At 43.9% G+C, this 21405-nt stretch overlaps 1 long non-coding RNA gene across 2 annotated transcripts in view; it reads left to right on the forward strand.

Annotated features, from left to right (window-relative positions):
• The first annotated feature begins 562 nt into the window (after nucleotides 1-562).
• LOC132208818 (uncharacterized) overlaps nucleotides 563-21405 on the forward strand; it is a 30470-nt gene continuing 9627 nt past the window's right edge. The window contains exons 1-3 of one of the 2 annotated variants that reach the window (XR_009444945.1): nucleotides 563-917; nucleotides 14482-14658; nucleotides 16018-16091. This is a non-coding gene — a long non-coding RNA (uncharacterized LOC132208818). The remainder of the gene's footprint in view (nucleotides 918-14481; nucleotides 14659-16017; nucleotides 16092-21405) is intronic. The other variant, XR_009444946.1, reaches the window with a different exon arrangement.

The following is a 21405-nucleotide window of genomic DNA, read 5'->3' on the forward strand; positions in this document are numbered from 1 at the left end:
CAGCCCAGCTCGTCCCCTCCCTACACTGAACCCCAAAACCAGCCCAGCCTGTCTCTGCCTCCCGAACCTGTTCTTCCTCTCACCCATCCCGTGCTCCCACCTCAAGCCACACCCCCATTTCCTACCTAGTAATCTCATCCCACCTCCTTGACCTGTCCGTCTTCCCTGGACTGACCTATCCCCTCCCCACCTGTACTCTCCTCTCCACCTATCTTCTTTTCTCTCCATCTTCAGTCCGCCTCCCTCTCGCTCCCTATTTATTCCAGAACCCTCTCCCCATCCCCCTTTTCTGATGAAGGGTCTAGGCCCGAAACACCAGCTTTTGTGCTCCTGAGATGCTGTTTGGCCCGCTGCGTTCATCCAGCTCCACACTTTGTTACCCTCACTCCTGAAGCTGAGCTACAGCAGGGAAAACGGGAAACTCGAAACATTCTTCTCCCCTCCCCAAGCCCAGCGCACGTGTGATTGGCAGCGGGCTCGGCCAATAGAAAGGAAGGGGTGGGACTGGAGGACAGATCTGGAGCGGCGGGGTGGGGGCGTTCGGCGACACGTGATCAATCTTAACCGAAACAACTGCGGAGACTTTATCACCGCTTCTGTACAACTGTAGATCCGAATTAGAGCTTCTTGGTCATGCCTTTTCAGGAAACTGAAAAGGGCTGCAGGCTTCAGGCCGCGAGAGGCCCAGGTTACCGCCAGAATATTTATTGGCCCCAAAGCCCCGCGTGTTTCGGACAGAATGGTCCCTGCTTTGCACTGAGGACCTGGGGGTTGGAAGCGTTTTCTTTCTCAATGAACTACCACAGTAAATCTGTACTCCACAACTTAAAGGGCTCTCGTATCTTTTCTGACCAGAATTGGATGCAATGATTGACTGTGACCTCACCAGATCTTTATCAAGGTTCAGCATCTTTTCCGTGAGTGTGTTCTCATTACCTCTATTATTTCTTAAAGCCAGAGTCATAGAGCCTTCAGACCCTCTAGAAACAGACCCTTCAGTCCAAGCTGAACATAATCCCAAACTGAACTAGTTCCATCTGCCTGCTCCTGACCCTTCAAACTTTTCCCATTCATGTAGCTATCCAAATGCTTTTTCAATATTGTAATTATACTTGCATCCACCACACCCTTATGAAGTTCATTCCACACACAAACCACCCTTTGTGTTTTTTTAAAAAAAAGCCTCGTGACTTTTTAAAATGTTTCTCCTCTCACCTTAAAAATATGTCCCCTAGTTTTGAAATTCCCCACCTAAAGACAACTACCATCAACTTTATCTATAGCTCTCATTATTTTATAAACTTCTATCAGATTGCCTTTCAACCTGCTACACTGCAATGAAGAAAGTTCCAGCCTATCTTTATAGTTGAATTGTTCCATGCCAGGCGACATCCTGGTAAGTGTTCAGAACAATGCACAGTTTGATAATATCCTTCCTATAACTGGACACAGTATTCCAGAAAAGGCCTCACCAATGTCCTGTACAACCTCAAGATAACATCCCAACTCTTTATACTCCAAGGACTGAGCAATGAAGGCAAGAATGCCAAATGCCTTTTAACCACCCTGTGGGTATATGTGATGCAATCTTTTAGAAAGAAATGTACCTGCACCCATAGGTCCCCTGTTCTCAAACACTACCTAAGGCCCTACCATTAATTGTATAAGTCCTGCCCTTGTTTGTTACACCAAAATTCAACGCCTCACATTTATTCAGATTGAATACAATATGTTTTTTTTTGAGCCCATTTGATCAAGATCCCTTTGTAATCTTAGGTAACCTTCTTCACTGTCTATTATGCCCCTATTTTGGTGTAACCCATAAACTTACGAACTGTACCTTCTATATTCTCATCCAAATCATTTATATAAAATGACAAAAGAGGATCCAGAATTGATCCTGCTGGAACCCTGCTGGTCACAGGCCCCCAGTCTGAAAAGCAACCCTCTGCCATTACTCTCTGGCTCCTGCTGTTAAGCACACACATGCACACAGACACACACCCTTTCTATTGTTCCTACATCACCTAAAACCTAGAACAGTGAGCTGCCGTTTTGTCCATCTCACAGACAAGTTTCTGTCATAGCTATGAGTTCATCAGCTTTAACTTTAAGACTCGTTGCATTGAAAAGAAAAGTTCTTCAGAGTTACTACATATTCTGATTCTCTCATCTTTCTTTTGTAATTGCTGTGCTCTCCTCACATTCAGAACGTTCCTCATCAATCCTTCTGTTTACGCTGCTACGTATAATTCCCCCACTCCCCATCTCTGTCAATATAAAGTCTCCTTTAATGGAATGAGCAAAGCTCCCTGCTGAGATCTTGATCCCTTTCCAGTTTACATTAGACCATTCTTTGTCTTTTCTACCCCGAAAGACATTCCAATTGTCCAAAAACCTGAATCCCTGAACAATTCACGAGATCTTCACCATCGATTTGTCTCCTTTAACCTTGTTCTCCCTACCTCGTTTGGCATTGGGAGTAAACAAGAAAGCACGACGCATCAAGTTTTTTCTTTAAATATTTTACCTAACTGATCAAATTCACTTTGTAGTGCTTTTAATCTTTTCCCTAAAAATGTCATTGCTATCAATGTGTACAATAATTTCTGGCCTCTCAATCTCACCTTTGACAAGAGATTTGACATGTTTCGAGACGTCCTTAATCTGAGCACAAGGCAATTAACAAACCATCCTAAATTTACACTCACTGCGATAGAATTTCCTGTTTAAGCCTCTGACAGGAGAGTCCCCTACAAAAATAATTCTATTAAATCTCCCGAAATTCTGCATAACATAAGAATCATTCCAAGTGTCGAAAAAGTGACTGGCCATTCCGTTTTCCTCAGAGAGACCACGTCCTTCAACAGTTCCAAAAGCTGAATATCTGGCAGAGGGATACCACCGGAGACATTCTTACTTATCCTAACAGTCACACATCTCTCCTAACAGTGCTGGGTCGTACAGCTGAACACATGTCGAACTCTGATGAAACTGCAGGTTCCATTAATGAAGCCCAAGATCCCATACAGTCTCCTCAATGCATTTTAGTTATGTTCTCTCTTCGATAAAGATTTGTACATAGTAACTCGCCGCTCCATGCACTTTGCGTCTGTGCCATTCAAATATATATTCCCCTTCCACGTTGTTTCCCTCAAGATGCATAAACTCACTGTGTGTTCTAAAGAAGAGATGTTTATTCAAAATATTAACTGTGGCTCCACTATTCCTGCCACTTGGAAAACAGGACAGTACAGCACCGGAAGAAGCCCTTTGGCCCACCACATCTGTTCTAATATTGATGCCACTCTGAAGTGATACAATCTGCCTGTACATGATCTATATCCCTCTCTTCCCTGCCTGTTCATATGTCTGCCCAAGTGCCTCTTAAATGTCGTGATTGATCGTTTCTGCTTCTATCACCTCCCAAGAGAGTACATTGTGGCCGCCTATCACTTTCTGGACAAGAAACGTGCCTCATACGACTCTTTTTAACTTTCTGCCTCTAACCTTAATCCATTTGCCCCTAGAATTTGTCATTTTCACCTGAGGTAAAAGGCTCAGACTGTCCACTGTCTCCCTTTCAGGTCGCCCCTCAGCCCCTCACTCTGTGTGGTGATAACGATCCAAGTTTGTCCAAGCCAGGCAAAATCCTGGTAAACCTCTTCTGCAACCTTTCCGAAGCCTCCACGCCCTTTCTGTAATGTAGTGATTGAAACTGCACACATCACTCCAAAGGTGGCCGAATTACAACTTTCTATTCAGCCCCCTGACAGAAGAAAGCCAGCATGCCATAGTCCTCCTTTACCACTTTATGCATAGGTGTTGCCACTATCAGAGAGCTATGGACTTGGACCTACAGATCCATCTGTATATCAGTGCTACTCAGGGTTCTTCCATTTATTGTTTACGCTCCCCTTGCAATTGGCCTCCCAGAATGCATCACCTCACAGTTACGTGTGCGTGTGTGTATGGTCTCAGGTCTGATCCTTGTGGGACAGTGCTAGCCCTGACCTCCAGTCAGAAAAACACACTCCACAACTGTTGACGGGTGAAATATCAAACAGGAGTCTTGTGTTCTGTGTTCAGCAGCGCGGGCAACCTTTATGCGGAGCTCCTTAGCAATTCATTGTGGGAGATTTTCTGGTGCTGTCTCACTCCACCCAACCAAGTGTAACATTTTTATGCATTTCACATTACAGCAATGACACGCAATGTTATCATGTAATTGTTAGCCATATTTGCCTAAGCGATACATCCAGTCCAGTAAACGCATGGTTAATGGCTCTACAGAACTTGGTGCTCCCACAGTCTGTTGATGTTTAACTGATTCCTTTATTATTTGCCTTTAGAATACCTGTTGTTAAATCACATTTCAATCCTGACAGTTTTGTACTCCTTCCCAAACATTTACCAGCTGCACCACATTAATTACGAATAACCTCAATGCTCCGTTATCACTGAGGGCTCTTCCAAATTTGGTTGGGCTTTATTTTCGCTGTTAACCCAAATTCATAAGATTAGAAATGATATTAATTTCTACTACTTATTGTAAGTTCTTTAAAATAAACTCTAACGTTACTACAGTTCTGTGACAGCTGACAGATTGGGAACAGCCGCTCTCTCACTTGACCTGAGAAATCAAACAAACAGTCTCTCTGAATTGCAGTTCCAGTTACACACTCCAGCACTCAGATGTGGCCAGTGAGTTTTGAATCAGTATTTAACTCATGGATAAATCTTTACTGCCTCTTCTCTAAACACTCTGCATCACTAATTTTCTTTACTTAGTGAGACAGCATCAATTTGAATTTCACTCTCATCTGTGGAATTCAATCTCTTCACAAATTGACCATGTCATTAAAAGAAACTTGTTTATATTCTTCAAATTTCTAGGCGCCATAACCGCATCTTCACTCTATTTTGTAATCTGTTTCTGCCACTTTTCCGTTGATCACTGGGTGGCCCTTCTGCAGTCCTAATTCCTGCGTTTTTACAGCCATCTTTTGTCCCCACTCCTGGCTATGTAATGAGAAGGTTAAATTGTGAATTGTGTGCAGCACATGACTCTAGGAGTGATAGTGATAGAAATGGGCTTCGTGGCAGCATGGAAAGGGAAGGGGTGAAGCTGGCTGTGGCAGGCATGCAGCAGACTGAAATAAGAATGAGAGTGAATTGATTAATATGGACCCCAATAAGTATTACATATAATCAAGCCTGAATTATGGGCTTAGGACAAAGGCCAGTGAGGTTTGAATATGAATAATTCCCAAAGCGGGTGATGGCGGTGGCCACCAGCCTGTAAAGAACAGGAACCCAACACAACTTGCCATAAGGGTGAATGGTTGTGTTTGGACTTTGTATGTCTTCACTTGGGACCACTGCTTCCACTTTGGCCCCCACTTTTTCATATCTACAAGAGCGCATATCTCACTGTAATAATCACCGAGTAGGGGCTGACCCATCGTGGTCACAGTGGCACATGATGGGATAATACTTTCACCAGGACCTGATCTCCTGGATTAGGAATGCCAGCTCAGATGTTGCTATGCTCCCTTTCTAAATCTCTGATTCTCTGTCCGTCTCCAACTTCCCCTCACCGCTCATGCAGCTGTTTTGCCAGTTCTCTCTCAAATTGTTTCACCCTATTATTTCCATCGCACGTTTCCAGTTGTTCTCCTACCACACCCTCCCGCAGCTGAATAGCCTGTCTAGTCACAAATTCAAAAGGGGGTCAACCTCAGTTTCATTCGAATAGTGGGGTGTACTCTAAACCATCCTTGCCTTGTCTCTTTCAGGGTCTTAGACCAGTTTCCAGTGTTCGGTTAATTTGTTCGACGTGAACTTTGGGGCTGGTACGGGAGATGGAATCTCCATTTAGTACCTAACAGCACACGTACTGTTTAATTACTTTCCCTGTAAATGTGTCCCTTTTTGAGAATTTGCAGGGGAATGCCTCCACCCACCCAATAAATCTCGGGTGAGGCGGCCATGTAAAATTACTGATAGCGTGCGGGGATGTGCAGGCTCAATCGGTTAACCATGGTAGTTGTGGGGTTACAGGGATAGGGTGGACTGGGTCCCTCTTCAAAGGGTCTGTGTGGACTTGATGGGCTGAATGACCCATCCCAAATGTAGGGATTCTACAATCTATGATCTAAGAAAAGACTGGATCAGCTGTATTAGAGACCGGATCGACTGGGTGTGTACTCATTGGAATTTAGTAGAATGAGGAGGGTATGGCATAGAAACATAAAATTCGAATGAGCCTGGATGGGCTAGGCGTAGGAAGAGTATTCCGGACGATGTGGAAATCTCAAACTGGGGGTCACAGTCTAAGAATAAAGCCTTTGGGACCGAGATGCAGAGCAATCCCTTCACCAAGAATGTGAACCTGTGGAATTCTCTCCCACAGAAAGCTATTGGGGCAAATTAATTAGATATATTCGAGAGGGAGCTGGTTGTTTCCCTTATGGCTAAAGGAAGGAAGGAGTATGGAGAGAGGGTAGGAATGTTATGCTGAGATTACACAATCAGTCATGATCATACTGAATGGTTGTGCAGGCTCAAAGGGTCAAATAGCCAACTCCTGCATCTACTTTTCTGTTTCTGTATGTTTAGACATTCAGCATTTATTTTTCTTGGGTAGGGAACCCGTTGAATCCATCTGCAATTGTTCCCATTAGCCCCCTGGGTTATGGCTACTGTCTGCATTTAATCTTTTCCCTGACACTGTGTGTGCAGAGTCTTCGATAACACTTTATTATATCATCCCCTACTCCAGGCCACCACCAGCAATGAGGCATCTGATATTGCATTTTATACCACCCAGCATGGGCCAGCCGATGGTATGTGGTGGCACTGTCTGATCCTATGTCTTCCTGATTCCATCTTGTCCTCTCATTGCCCCACCCTTTTCCCATTCACATTTCTCGTGTTGTGGGGCTGTTTCTTGAAATGTCTTCAAACTTACTTCTCTTCCTCCAGTAACTGCTGCCACTGCCACTTCCTCAAATATCTGTACTGTTTCAGTAAGTATTTTAGCTGCCTGACCCGCATACTCATTGCCCTGTTGTTGTGGGGTTTCTACTTTCCTGTGAGCTCTAATCTTCATTACTGCTGCTTCAGTCACAAAATTAGCTGCTTCCATCAACTCTTTAATCTGATCTTCGTGCTGTATGTGGCCTCCAGACAAGGTGACGTACCCGCGCTGAGGCCAGGCCAATATATGGTCGTGAACTATACCAAAGTCATCAGGACTGTCTGTGTATATGTTGACTCTCTGGCTCCTGACTGATGTCAGGGCTTTTAGTAGTTGTGCCAGTTCTGAACATTTTCCGCATAATTCCTACAATAATTAAACAACCCTCAAGTTTGCCTTTTTCCTTTCACGGTGTGTGACTGGGTAGTTTAAAATCGCATTCTTTTGTTTTTGCGGGACTATCCTGTGTCCCTACCTGACTGATATCCCAGACAAATCACTCCCTGTCATTCCAATTTGCTTTCTGTGGTTTAATTTTAAGCCCTGCCTGGCACATGTGACTCAATACTCTATTGAAGATCCAGATATGCTCTTTCTGACTGACTGAGGTGATGAGGTCTTGGTAAGATCAGTTTGGCTAATTCCGTGAACCATACGTCAGTGGAATATGGCTGGAATATTGTGGAATTGCCAGAACAACTGGGAACATGTGTGCTGTTTTCCTCAGAGTATTCTTATTCTGGGATTCCAGGTCCACAGGTACGGATCTGGACTGAGATACCATCTGTTTTCCGGAGAGACCACTCTCTCCGTGACTCCCTTGTTCGCTCCACACTGCCCTCCAACCCCACCACACCCGGCACCTTCCCCTGCAACCTCAGGAAATGCTACACTTGCCCCCACACCTCCTCCCTCACCCCTATCCCAGGCCCCAAGATGACATTCCACATTAAGCAGAGGTTCACCTGCACATCTGCCAATGTGGTATACTGCATCCACTGTACCTGGTGTGGCTTCCTCTACATTGGGAAAAGCAAGCGGAGGCTTGGGGACCGCTTTGCAGAACACCTCCGCTCGGTTCGCAACAAACAACTGCACCTCCCAGTCGCCAACCTTTTCCACTCCCCCTCCCACTCTTTAGATGACATGTCCATCATGGGCCTCCTGCAGTGCCACAATGATGCCACCCGAAGGTTGCAGGAACAGCAACTCATATTCCGCTTGGGAACCCTGCAGCCTAATGGTATCAATGTGGACTTCACCAGCTTCAAAATCTCCCCTTCCCCCAACGCATCCCAAAACCAGCCCAATTCGTCCCCTCCCCCCACTGCACCACACAACCAGCCCAGCTCTTCCCCTCCACCCACTGCATCCCAAAACCAGTCCAACCTGTCTCTGCCTCCCTAACCTGTTCTTCCTCTCACCCATCCCTTCCTCCCACCCCAAGCCGCACCCCCATCTACCTACAAACCTCATCCCACCTCCTTGACCTGTCCGTCTTCCCTGGACTGACCTATCACCTCCCTAGCTCCCCACCTATACTCTCTCCACCTATCTTCTTTTCTCCATCTTCGGTCCGCCTCCCCATCTCTCCCTATTTATTCCAGAACCCTCACCCCATGCCCCTCTCTGATGAAGGGTCTAGGCCCGAAACGTCAGCTTTTGTGCTCCTGAGATGTGCTTGGCCTGCTGTGTTCATCCAGCCTGACATTTTATTATCTTAGTTTGGGATGCTGTCGGTCTGACAATTACCTGCTTCGGCCAATTGTTCATGATCACAATTGCTGCCTCCTCAGCCCCAGCTTTGATGGGGTATTGTTTTTGTGGTGGAATGAGAGGGCCCTTGATCTTTTCCAGGGTTTACAGATAATAACCCATGTTCCTGCTTGTGATTGGGTCCCAAGTGTAACTTCCCAGATTGCCTGACTGTCCCAGTCTCCCTACAGTGTCGCTACTCTGGAGATGCAGCCTTCTTTTTCCTCCTTCCCATGTCCTGCTTGGAGGGCCCCCCGTCGTAGTTCGGGAATCTACAACGTGAGATGCTCCTCATTGTTTTCAGAAATCAACCCCCAGAATGTCACATTCCCAATCTGCATCTGAAAAGGTTCACTTCATCTATCACTGAGTCATCGAGATGTGCCGCATGGAAATGGACCCTTCAGTCCAAGTCTTCTATGCCAAGCAAACATCCTAAATTCATTTAGTCCCATGTGCCAGCATTTGGCCCACATCACTTTAAACCGTTCTTGTTCATATACCCATCTAGATGACTTTTAAATGTTGTAATTCTACTTTCATCGACTGCTTCCTCTGGCAGCTCATTACATACATACACCACCCTCTGTGTGAAAACATTGCTCCTTTAAATCCCTTTTAACTCTTTTCCTCTCATCTTAAACCGATACCCTCCAGTTTTGGACTCCCAACCCTGGGAAAAAGATCTTGACCATTCACCCCAATCCATGCCCATCATGACTTAGAAGCCTCTGTAAGCACTGCCTCCCCACCTCTTCCCCCCCCCCCCACCCCTCCCCGTGCCCCCCAGCCCCAGCCTACAACATTGCAGGGAAAATAGCCCCAACCTATTCAGCTTCTCCCTTCTGATCAAACCCACCAATCATGGCAACGTCCTTGTAAATATTTTCTGAACCTTTCAAGTTTCACAACATCCTTCCTGTAACAAGGAGATCAGAATTGAATGCACTATTCTAAAAGTGGCCTAAGCAATGGCCAATATGTCTGCCCCGTGACACACTAACTCCTAGATTCAAGACTCTGACCTATGAAGGCACACGTACCAAATGCCTTCCTCCCTCCCTTGTCGACCTGCAACTCCACTTTCAAGAAACTATGAACTTGCACTCCAAGATCTCTTTGTGCAGCAACACTCCCAGGGCCTTCCCATTAAATCCATAACTTCTGCACTGATTTGCCTTCCTAAAATGCAACACCTCACATTAATCTAAATTAACCTCCATCTGCCACTCCTCAGCTTATTGGCCCATGTGGTAAGGATGTGATTGTACTCTGGAGATAACCTCCTTCACTATTCACTACACCACTGCTTTTGATGTTATCTGCAAACTTTACCTCCTATATTCACATGCAAATCATTTACGTAAATGACAATAAACAACGTCCTTTTGTCCGTCACTGTCTGTCCAAGGTTTAACTTTGATCCACAACGGTGCCATAGGCACTGCCTTCTCACACTTCCAGGTCATCCCATCCATTGTTGTCCCTCTGCCCATAAATGGGTGTTTTGTCATCCAACCCATTTGAGTCAGTGTTATCATCCTTCCCTTCCTATAACTACCGTCTTGTCCTTTTGCTTTAAGCCCTCGTGTAAGAGCTGCCACCTTTGCTTGTTCCCATTTCTCATTGGTCATATTTCTGATGGAGGCTGTCAGAGTTACAGCTGCCTTCTCATATTGACATATTTTTCTTGTCTATTCCACCAGGGTCTCTGCTCTGGTTTTAGGGCGCCCAGGTCTTAACCCTTCCTGATCATCTTCATGATCAGTTTCTTTTTGCAATCCAATACAATTTGTAACAACCACCCCTCGAGGCCTTTTTTTTTGTTGTCCTTAGGTAGGGCCCATTCAGAATCCGTTTTGGCCACCTTGGGCTTATGCTTGCCCTCGTGCCCCACTTTTCCACCACGATGTCCTGCTGTGTGGTTCAACCCCTCCCAGGTGTGGATGAGGTCTGTCAATTGTCCACTGAATTCAGCACAGCTCCCTTCTCCCTCATTGTTCTTATTATATTGCCAAGAGCGATTCTGGGGTTTACTGTCTGCCTAAAGTGTGGTAAATATTGAAGATACTTACGTGATTAGGATCCACAGCTGATCACTGACTGGTTTAATATTCTGCTCACAGAGCAGAATGTTGGAGGAGAAATATAAAAGAGGGGCTGAGAGACAATTAGTCGATATTCATGGTGCCTGTTAAACTGTACAGTGAAATATATTTACTTTGATTCATGGATATGATAATAATGAAACATATTCTGTGATTATTAGAATACAGAAGAACAAAGTGTGACATTTTAAACTTCACTTAATAATAACTTGACATTCATTTTATATATCTACAGAGCTGAACGTAGACTGATTATTAAAGTGATATTAATGTGATCACAGCAAAAAAAATCATTAGGAGCTAACAATAATTAACAAAATAAGCAATATGATTATTTGCACTAATTCTTGTATTGAAAATCCAGCCTTGTTTAATGCTTCTAAAATACTACGCTAGTCATTGTAATTCAAGAATACAGTAACAATGATGTCAACTAAAAAGAAGACTTTAATTTTAGCTTCACTGTGATAATGGACCAATGCAATAATTGGATGACTGCACTGTAAACTGTAAAGATATATAATATCGGCTCTGAGAAAAATAATTTGGTTTACAAGGTGTTCTGTACTCGGAATAATTAGAAATTAATTGTGATTATGAATTAGCCATTTAAAAGATCATTACTGTAATTGGCTAAAAATATTTACATTTTGCTAAGATAATCGGACCAAGGAGCATACAGGTTGAAAATGTGTTTATTCAACAGAATACACAAGAGAGAGTTTTCCCCAGGAACTAATTGTAAATACACAGCTCAAAGTAGCTTGAAAAATATATAGAAGCCAAATGATCATTGAATTGAAAAAGATTACATAGTTATAACTGACAGTTTAAAAGTCCAAGTATTTTGGCTACATGTTCATGTTGTTCATAGAGGCAACATGTGGATCAAAGTTAAACCTGGATGGACAGTCGGGGACAAAAGGATGCTGCTTTTTGTCATTTACATCAATGGTTTGACTGTGAATGTCGGAGGTAGGTTTGCAGATGACATCAGAATAAGTGGCAGATTTTCATGTTGGGATTCTTGTCTGTTTAACTATAATCTGTTCTGTTCTCAGTGTAAGAGGCTCTTCTTGTGCATGATGGGCTGTCACTAACAGTGTAATTTACCCGAGAGTCCTGGGATCAGGTTTCCTTTGCCTGCAAATCAGGCGGCCAGTAAACTATGCACCGGCTTTTCTTTGGCGCAGCAGAGATTCATTTCTCAGTGAATAAGTGTTCGATCACAAAGTTATTTCACTCAGAATGGTTTCTAGCACACACCATCCACCAGTGTATCTGGAAAGTTTTTTTTTTCTGAACAATTCCAATCTCTACCTGTCGATCTGATGGTACTTGTCAGTTTTATGAGAATTCAACCCTTTGTTGCTGAGCTATTTTTGTAAATGATTCGGTAAATCTATTGCTTCACTGTGGAGTCTGAAGTCGTTATGAGCCGGTTTCACCAGTTAGCCACACTAACTTACCCCGTCTGTCTGTATTCTACTTTTTTTAGTATTATCTTATCAGCAAATTCTTTCATTAAAGTGACGAGGAGTGATTTTTTTTTACGTGACTTTTTTTTCTGTTTAGCATTTTGATTTAAAACATAAGACAATGGTTTGTATTTGTGAGGGGGTGATATTGCTGTGTGCAACAGCCTGTCATTTATGGGATTACGTTGCCTAGAACACAGTGTTCTTTTGTCTCCAAATGACACATGATGTTACTGGAGCACCTGGAAAAAGGATGTGTTCATTGCCGTGTGAATTCCATCAATGTACTTTGTAGAACCTTCTGAAGCCAGAGATACACACATGTGTGTAGATTTGTTTTCCACACTTAAGGAAGCAATCATTAGCATTTGAGTGATTGTAACACAGGGGTACCAGACTCATTCTTGCAACTGGAGATTATAATGAGGTGCGACTGAGTAGGCTAGATCTGGATATCCTGTATTGCATGTGAATAAAGAGGTGTTCTGTTTGCACTGTATGTTATTACCAAAGACAGTGACAGGGTACATGTTGGCAGCTATCTTTGCTGATAGGAATGTAGCGTTATGGATCAGTCTGAAAGTGGTAGAACAGCCTGAGTGCCTGAGATAAGCAGAAATATCTTCACTCAAATACCTGTGAATCTGTGATCATTTCCACCTCAAGAAGTGAATCTCTGACTACATTCCAGAAAATGGTTTGCAATGTTTGTGATGCTAAGGGGATCAAAAAACGTTGCAAAACCTGGATGAGTGCTGAGAAGTCAACAATGATTTGACTCACATGAAGTGTGGATGCTGGCAAATTGTAATAAAACAGAAAATGCTGCAGAAACCTCAACAATCTGGCAACACGTGTGGAGAGAGAAACAGAGTTCAAGTTACAGGCCTGATGTAACTCTCCTTTGGAACAAACAATGTTGTTAAACTGCAAGTCAGGCTCCAGGTGTGAAATAATATAAATCTGACTCAGTCTCTGAAGAAAGGTCTAGGCCCGAACCGTCAGCTTTCCTGCTCCTCTGATGCTGCTTGACCTGCTGTGTTCAATCAGCTCTACACCTTGTTGTCTCTATCTCTGAAGTTCTTTTTCAGAGAAACAATCTTCCCTTTTGTTTGATTGTGGCACTGAGAGTGCACGACTGAAACAGAAAAGATGCTTTCTGTGTCTGGGTATAAATTAGTGTCTGTTGTTCATCGCTGAGACTGGACGGGAGTTCTGATACACTGGAATCTTCAGTTGAAAATTCTGTTTTTTTTGTTGAAGATCAGGAAGGCTTTCTCCTACGCAGGGAATCAGGGCACGATCACTGATCTTCGCTGACCATGACAGGACTCAAACCTAGAGGCTATTTTTTTTGTCATTAACACAGTCAGATGTGCTCGACTGTACTCAAACAGTCCTGTCTTTCCCCACACCCCAGCTTCATGATTCTGAGTAAGACGATCTCAATGTAGACACATTCCCTATATATGGGACAAACCAGCATAGACCCACTATCCACATTTTCCCTCAAACACATTCCTGACAAAATATTTAGTTATAGTGAAGTCGCGACTGCTTGAGGTGCCGACACTGTTCTCACAGAAGTAATTGAACTGTGTTGTCTGGATTGTTCATTTTAATCACTTATGGATGTGCCTGTAGTTTTCATTTCAAGTGGGAGCTGGAATGTATCAGCCCTTAGAGGTGTTTCTGAGGAAACATATCACTGTTTTCAGGGAGCTCCTCGGGAAATGTATCAGTGCTTTCTCGGAGTTGGGGGGGGCGGAAATGTCAGTGTTTACGGGGACGATCAAAATGTGCCTGTGGAAAGGTGTCAGTGTTCATTGAGAATCTCCAGTGAGTGTATGAGTATTTACAGAGTGTCTGTGGGGAATGAGTATCGGATTCTGGTCTGCAGAACTTTCCTGATGTCTAAGCAGCTCCCAAACCTGTGATTCTGAACACTGGATTTATTTATGGGGATGTGAATGAGGAGACTTTAGACAAGTCTTTCAGGGCAAAGGAATCTCTCTTTATTTAGTAGCATAAAGGTAATTCAGTAAATTCTATGAAGTTAATACAATACACTATGGAAAGAGACCACCACTATTAGACATTATTTACTGACACACAGAAAACAAGCATTTACACTGTCTGCCTGAATTGCTCCCAATAGGGTCCCAATGCACTGCCGCCGATGTTGGAATTTGGGATCTCGGGGTTTATGCTCCCATCCCAGAATGCGATTTTTGAAGTCCTGTTGGTCCCTCTGGATTACCACACCGAGAGCCTGGATGAAGACTTGGGACTGTGTGGGTTTGTACGTTTGGGTTGAGTCAGCTGATGCGCAAATGTGAGTTTTGTTGAGTAGCCGTTTCTCTTCACCTTTTGGGTTTTCACCTCAGTTTGTGACTGAGGACTCGTGGCTTCGGTGAAGTCAATGATTGCTTGTGCTAGTCAGTGTCTGGTTTGGATGGCCTGGGTCAGGTTTTTGCTGATGATGTTCTTGGTTCAGAAAGTTTGGATCCCGTGTTCGGAAGCTCTTTGTTCAGTTTCCTCCTCCCATAAGATCGGGGCTGGCAGTTATACTGACTGAGAGTCCCGCTATCTTCACACCAGATCTGTAGTTTTCACTCTGCTCTTGATGTTCTTTTCTGAGGTTAATTAGCTTTCCGATGGTTAGAGCGTGTGTGAATGGATTGGAATGTCAAGTATCTCTGTAGGCTCCATACTATCTGTGCTGCATAGCCTGAGGTGTAAAAGCTGTTTTGGATCAGGGTCTGTCGGTTTTGGTTAATTGTCCTTTAAGTGAGGAGGTGCAACATGGGATTCCAGGCCGAACAATAATTTTCTGAAGAAGGGTCGAGGCCCGAAACGTCAGTTTTCCTGCTCCTTTAATGCTGCTTGGCCTGCTGTGTTCATCCAGCTCCACACCTTGTTATCTCAATAAACCCACACAGCAATCTCCGTTCCCAGGCATGATTGTTGTGTTGTGTCTTTCTCGCAGATTCAGTCCAACTGTCTCTTTGAAAAGTTTGGAAGTCTAGGATTCTGCCCAAAAACGCAGGATTGGTCGAAATGTTTTACAATTGGCGAATTTTTTTTTAAATCTGGGTCCTGCTTGAATCAGTACTTGTGCAGGTTTCCCAGTGAGTGTGTCAGTCTTCAGTGAGCCTGTGGTTAATGAGTCAGTATCTATAGACTTTTTCCAGTGATTGTGTGGGGTGCTATTTACAGAATGATTACTTGGAACTATCTCAGTACCCCAGGGAGTTGCTGGGGAGATTTTCCTCACTGCAGTGAGTGAAAGGTATTTAAGGTATCCTTGGAGAGTGTGACAGTATTGGCAGTGTGTCTGGGGTATTCATTCAGTATTTACAGTGGGTCCAGAGGGACTTTGTCATTATTTACTTGGGGGTCCCTGGTAGTGTATCACTATTTACAGGGGGGTGTTTGGGGAGATTCTGATGTTAACACAGTATCCCTGGGGAGTGTGTCAGTATTTACAGGGAATCGTTACAGCATTTTGATGGATCCCATGCAGAGGAGATTGAGGGGAAACCCGACAGGTTTAAAAGTCCTGAGCGGTATTGATAAAGTGAATGGCAGATTGCAATTCAAGAGGGTGGGGATTTCAAGGCCGGGTCATACTTGCCAGGGGAGAGGAGAAAGATTTTAATAAATGCATGGAACTTTATTTTTGTTTACACAGGGTTCATGTACGGGATGGCCTTCCGGAGGAAGTACTGGGTGCGGGTATCGTTACAGCATTTAAAAGGCAATTGGGTAAGTACGTGAATAAGAAATATTCAGAGGGGCATGTCCCACCTTCCTGTGCTTGGCCCCAGTTCAGTTTGGGTTTATGGTCGGCATGGACTGGTTGGACGGAAGGATCTGATTCTAGGCGATGTGGCTCTGTATCTCTAAAAGCAGTATCCACAGGGAATCCAGGATGAGTGTGTTAATATTTACAGGGGTCCAGAGGGGATGCATCAGTATTTACAGCATGTCCTGGGGAGGATTTTCAGCATTTCCTGGGTGTTTCTGAGGAGGGCATTGATATTTAAAGGGCATTCCTGAGAAGGGTGACGTACTTTTACAGGAAATCCCAGGAAAGTGCATCAATATTTACAACAAATCCATTGGGAGTGTTAACAATTTCTGGGGACCTGACTGGAAGTGTTTCAGTATTTAGAGGAGGGACTGGGGAGTGAGTAATGTTGAGAGAGAATTCGTGCACGATGTGTTAGTATGTTGAGGGGTCTCTGGGCAGTATATCAGTATCTGCAGCGAATCCAAAGGGAACGTGTCAATAATTACTGGGTGTTCCAGAGGGAATACAACAGTCTCTACAGTGCATCTCCAGGGAAGTCTGTCAGCATTTACAGCCGGTCTAGGGTGACGTGGTGATAACACGGTGTGAGGCTGGATGAACATAGCAGGCCAAGCAACATCCAAGGAGCAGGAAAGCTTGACGTTTCAGGTTGGGACCCTTCTTCTGATGTTGTTTACTTGAGTTCAGTGGGACTGTCAGTATTTACAGGGGATCTTTGTGCATGTGTCAGCATTTTAAAAAAGTGTTCCAATGTAATGAGGCAGAGTTCACAAGGAGTCACCAAGAAGTGTGTCAGTTTGTAGAGGCTTCTCACAAGGAAATTGTTAGTATTTTCCAGGATTCTCACAGGGTGTATTTCACAGAATGTTGTCGACAGTGTGTCATCATTTACATAAGTTGGTGTCCATGTTTACATGGGTCCGGGGGTGGTGTGTCTGTGTAATAAACTTCCACAGAGAGACCACAGTGAGTCTCCAGTGACTGACCGTAATTTTCAGGTGTGTCCAAGGACAGTTTCGGGAATTTGTGCCTTTTGGAGTGTGTTCGTAATTTTAAAGGATTTGTCGGGTAATGAGTCAGAGTGTGTATAGAGATTCCCCAGTGAGCGTGTTCGTATTTACACAGTGGGTGCAGGTGCAGCAGGGGTTGAAGAAGGCAAATGGTATGTTGGCCTTAGTAGGGAGAGGATTCAGGGAGATCTTGCTGTATTTGTGCAGGGCCATTGTGAGACTGTATCTGGAGTATTATGTAGAGTTTTGGCTTCTGTTATCTGAAGAAGGATGTTCTGACCGTAGAGGCAATGCTTGCCAGACTGATACCAGGTTGGACTGACATATGAAGAGACGTTGGATTGATTAGGAGAGTATTCAATGTTGTTTATGAAAATGAGGGTGGATCTCATGAAAATGTATAAAATTCTAACAGGTCCAGACATAATAACGGTAAGGGCAATATTCCCGATGACTAAAGAATCTGGAAGCAGGGCTCACAGACTGAGGACACAGGATAGGCCACTTAGAACTGAAATGAGGAAAAATGTCTTTGCCAGAGATTTTTTTTCACTCATTCATGGGACGAAGACGTCTCTGGCTAGGCAGCGTTTATTGCTCATCCCTAATTGCCCAGAGGGGAGTTAAGAGTCAACCACATTGTTGTGGCTGTGGAATCACATGTAGGCCAGCACAAGTAAGGATGGCAGTGTCCTTCCCTGAACGACATTAATTAACCTGACGGGTTTTCTCAATAATCAACACTGGATTCATGGTCATCATTAAACTCCAAATTCCAGGTATTTGTTGAATTCAAATTCCGCCCTGTGCCATGGTGGGATTTGAATCCATGTCCCCAGAACCTATATTCCCCAGAATATCATCTGGGTCTGTTGTTTAATAGTCCAGTAATAATGCCAATAGGCCATCGCCTCTGAGTCTGTGGAATTCACTGCCACAGAAAGTGGTTGAGGCCAAACCATTCAATGTTTCCAAGAAGAAGTTTAATCGAGTTACCGGAATAAAGAGAGCACATGATAGAGGGAGTCAGCTAGATGAGAGGACTGAGTTCGAGAACCAGCCATGGTCATAGTTATTGGTAGCACAAGTTTGAGTGGGCAGATATCTTCTACTTTTGCTCCTCATTCATATTTATGATCTTACGTATGTTTCGGGACTCCAGTGAGCAGGCCAGGATGAAAAAGGGACCATGGGGAATATGTTAGTATTTGCGGTGGGTCCCATGGTGCCCTGGGGATTGCATCAGTTTTTACTGTGGGTCTCAGGCCGTGCGTTGGTGTTTCCAGTGGGTTCCAGGTGTGCTGGGGATTGCATCAGTTTTTGCTGTGGGTCTCAGGGAGTGTGTTGGAGTTTCCAGTGGGTTCCGTGGGTCCGAGGGATTGCATCAATATTTATGGTGGGTCCCAGGGGATGCATCGGTCTTTCATGGGTATGTACAGAGTGCAGCACCATACTGGATGAACTGAAGCTGTTTCCACTTTTACAAGGGTCTCAGCTCGTGGTAGGTGGATGTAGTGTGTGACTTTAAAAAGGTTATTTCGTCCTTTTTTTTTGAAGATTGCTTGTAAATGCAGAAGTGGGAAGTGTTCGGGGGTTTTAGGAGGCTTTTGGGTTTTTTGTTTGAAAAGCAACTTAACAATGGAAGAGGAGTGTCCAGTTCAGGCTCTCTAGTTCTATTCGAGCTGTCGCAGCCATGAGATTTGTGCGTCCAGAAGGTTTGCAAGCTTCAATAAATAATTTCTAACTGGCTTTCTCGGAAATCTCTCTCTGGATGTTGTTCCCTCCTGCCTTTAAGAATCTGTGTTTGGAATTACCTTTTAGCCAACGGGTGTGTTTATGGGATGTGACAAGATTGGAACAGTTAATTCGTAATAGTTACTGTATTGGGTGTGTTAGGCTTTCCGATATTTTGTTATTCTAAATTCCACTTTCTTCTGTTCATGTTTTAATTGTCGTGTTTAAATAAATTTGTTTTGCTTCAAACCAAGTGCATCATACCTGGAACACCCACATGACATCTGCCTCTTTAAAATAAGAAAGTTAGGGTCGAAAGGTAAGTGTGGAGTTGGAAGAACACAGCAGGCCAGGCAACGTCAGAGGAGCAGAAAAGTTGGCATTTCAGGTTGGAATAATGGGAACTGCAAACGCTGGTGAATCCAAGATAACAAAGTGTGGGGCTGGATGAACATAGCAGGCCAAGCAGCATCTTAGGAGCACAAAAGTTGTCATTTTGGGCCTCGACCCTTCATCAGAAACGACCCCTTTTCTGATGAAGTTTCTAGGCCCGAAACATCAGTTTTTGTGCTCCTAAGATGCTGCTTGGCCTGCTGTGTTCATCCAGCCCCACACTTTGTTATCTTTCAGGTTGGGACCGTTCTGACTATCTCAAAATTAGGGTCCAGGCTACTTTGTTAAAATCTTGAGGAAATTCCCGCCTGGCCCATAACAGATTGGGCGCTCTTGCCACAATAATTCTACAATTCCACTTTGGGTTTCGGGTTAATTGACTCCAGGGTGGTGAGTGGTAGTTGTCAGTGTCTTTTGGTTCGGGTGTTGCATTCCCTTGGTTTAAACAGGGCGTGCCTTGTGTAGGAATGGCTCTTTCAGTCATCACTCAGATTTCTGGGGGTGGAAGCATTGACTTCGGCGTCTTTGCAAAAAGTGACCACAGCAAAGCTGTTGGAATTGGCAGACAGGCTGGAGTTGGGGTTACCCTCATCTGTGAGGAAAGGAAAGGGACTGACAACACTCTTTGGAAATGGCTAGGATTCAGTTGCAGATGAAGCAGCTTGGACGGGAAAAAGAACTCAAACAGCCTGGATTCTGGTTAAAAGCAGAGGAAGGTGGAAAGAAAAGAATCACCCGAGCAGATAATGTGGATAGTCAAAATCTCTTTCTCCAGTGAAAAAAATGTCAAATACTTGGGTGCCCGGGATGGATGAAATTTCAAATGAGATGTGTGGGGTGCATGAATGAAGTTGTGTGGGATTGAGACAAATGCAATAAACAGGCAGAGGATTGAGGGATATGGACAATGTGCAGGCAGATGGCATTAGTTTAGAATAACGTTGTGGTAGGCACAGCCACGGTAGCCCAAAGGGCCTGGTGCTGAGCTGTACCGTTTTATTTTTTAATGCCGTTGAAAAAGAAAACTAAGAATCTCAGATATTTCATTATATTTCTCCCTCCTTCTTCTAAATGACAATGCGATAAACTCAGACTACTTAACCTGTCCTCATTAGAAAATCCCTCCATTCCCAAGATCAGCCCAGTGAACCTTATCTGGCCTGTCGCTAATTCAAGAATCTTACCAAAGGGCTGTCATACTGTTCATAATATTCTTGGTATAGTTTGACTCAACTTATTTATTTTAGCAAGGACTCCCTATTTTTAAACTTCATTCCCTTTTTAATAATTGTCAGAATTTGATTTGTCTTCTCTATTACCTGCTGAACCCGTAAGCTCCCTTTTTCAGATTGATACTTATGGATTCCCGAAAACCTTTGTGCAGTCAGTCTGAAGCCAACACTGTGAGCCTGACAGTAAGTTAGAAATGTACCAGACTGTATTATAAAGAATATGACAATAAACAATAATTGCACCCTTTGAACCAAAAGAAGATACATGAGCTTATGAAAGAGAATTTTTTGGTGATCCTGTTCGATTTCTTTTTTTAGGTGTGGCTATCATTTGCAGAATAAGTATGGTGAGGGAGGGGATTGGCATTAAGTTAAAATATGGTTACCTTGAATTTTCAAAATCATTTTGACGCGTTTGTACAGGGGCTGGAGAGTATGTAGGGAGTCAATAGGGCCTCTTCAAGATCAACAAAGCCATTATATGTGGGACAACTAGAGATGGATGCAATCCCAAACAAGTATTTCACTTCAGTATTTACTGTGGAGAAAAACATAGCACCTCAGGAACTTGGTGAAATAAATAGTGATGACTAGAAAAGAGTCCACAATTGAGAGCACGAGGTGTTAGGAGTCTTAAAATGCACAAAGGCAGATAAATCCTCAGGCCTTGATCAGGTTTATCCCAGGACATTGTGGAAGGCTAGGTAAACAATTGTGAGCTGCTCCAGCAAGATATTTATATCATCAACAGCCACGGTGAGATGTCAGAAGACTGGAGGGTGGGTAATGTTGTTGCATCACTCAAGGGGCTGCAAGGCAAAGCCTGGAAACTACAAACCAGTGACACTGACGTCAGTGGTGGGTAGTTTGTTGGGGGAGATCCTGAGAGACTGGCT

This window comes from Stegostoma tigrinum, unplaced genomic scaffold (genome assembly GCF_030684315.1).
Source record: "Stegostoma tigrinum isolate sSteTig4 unplaced genomic scaffold, sSteTig4.hap1 scaffold_54, whole genome shotgun sequence".
NCBI classification, from domain to species: Eukaryota; Metazoa; Chordata; class Chondrichthyes; order Orectolobiformes; family Stegostomatidae; genus Stegostoma; species Stegostoma tigrinum.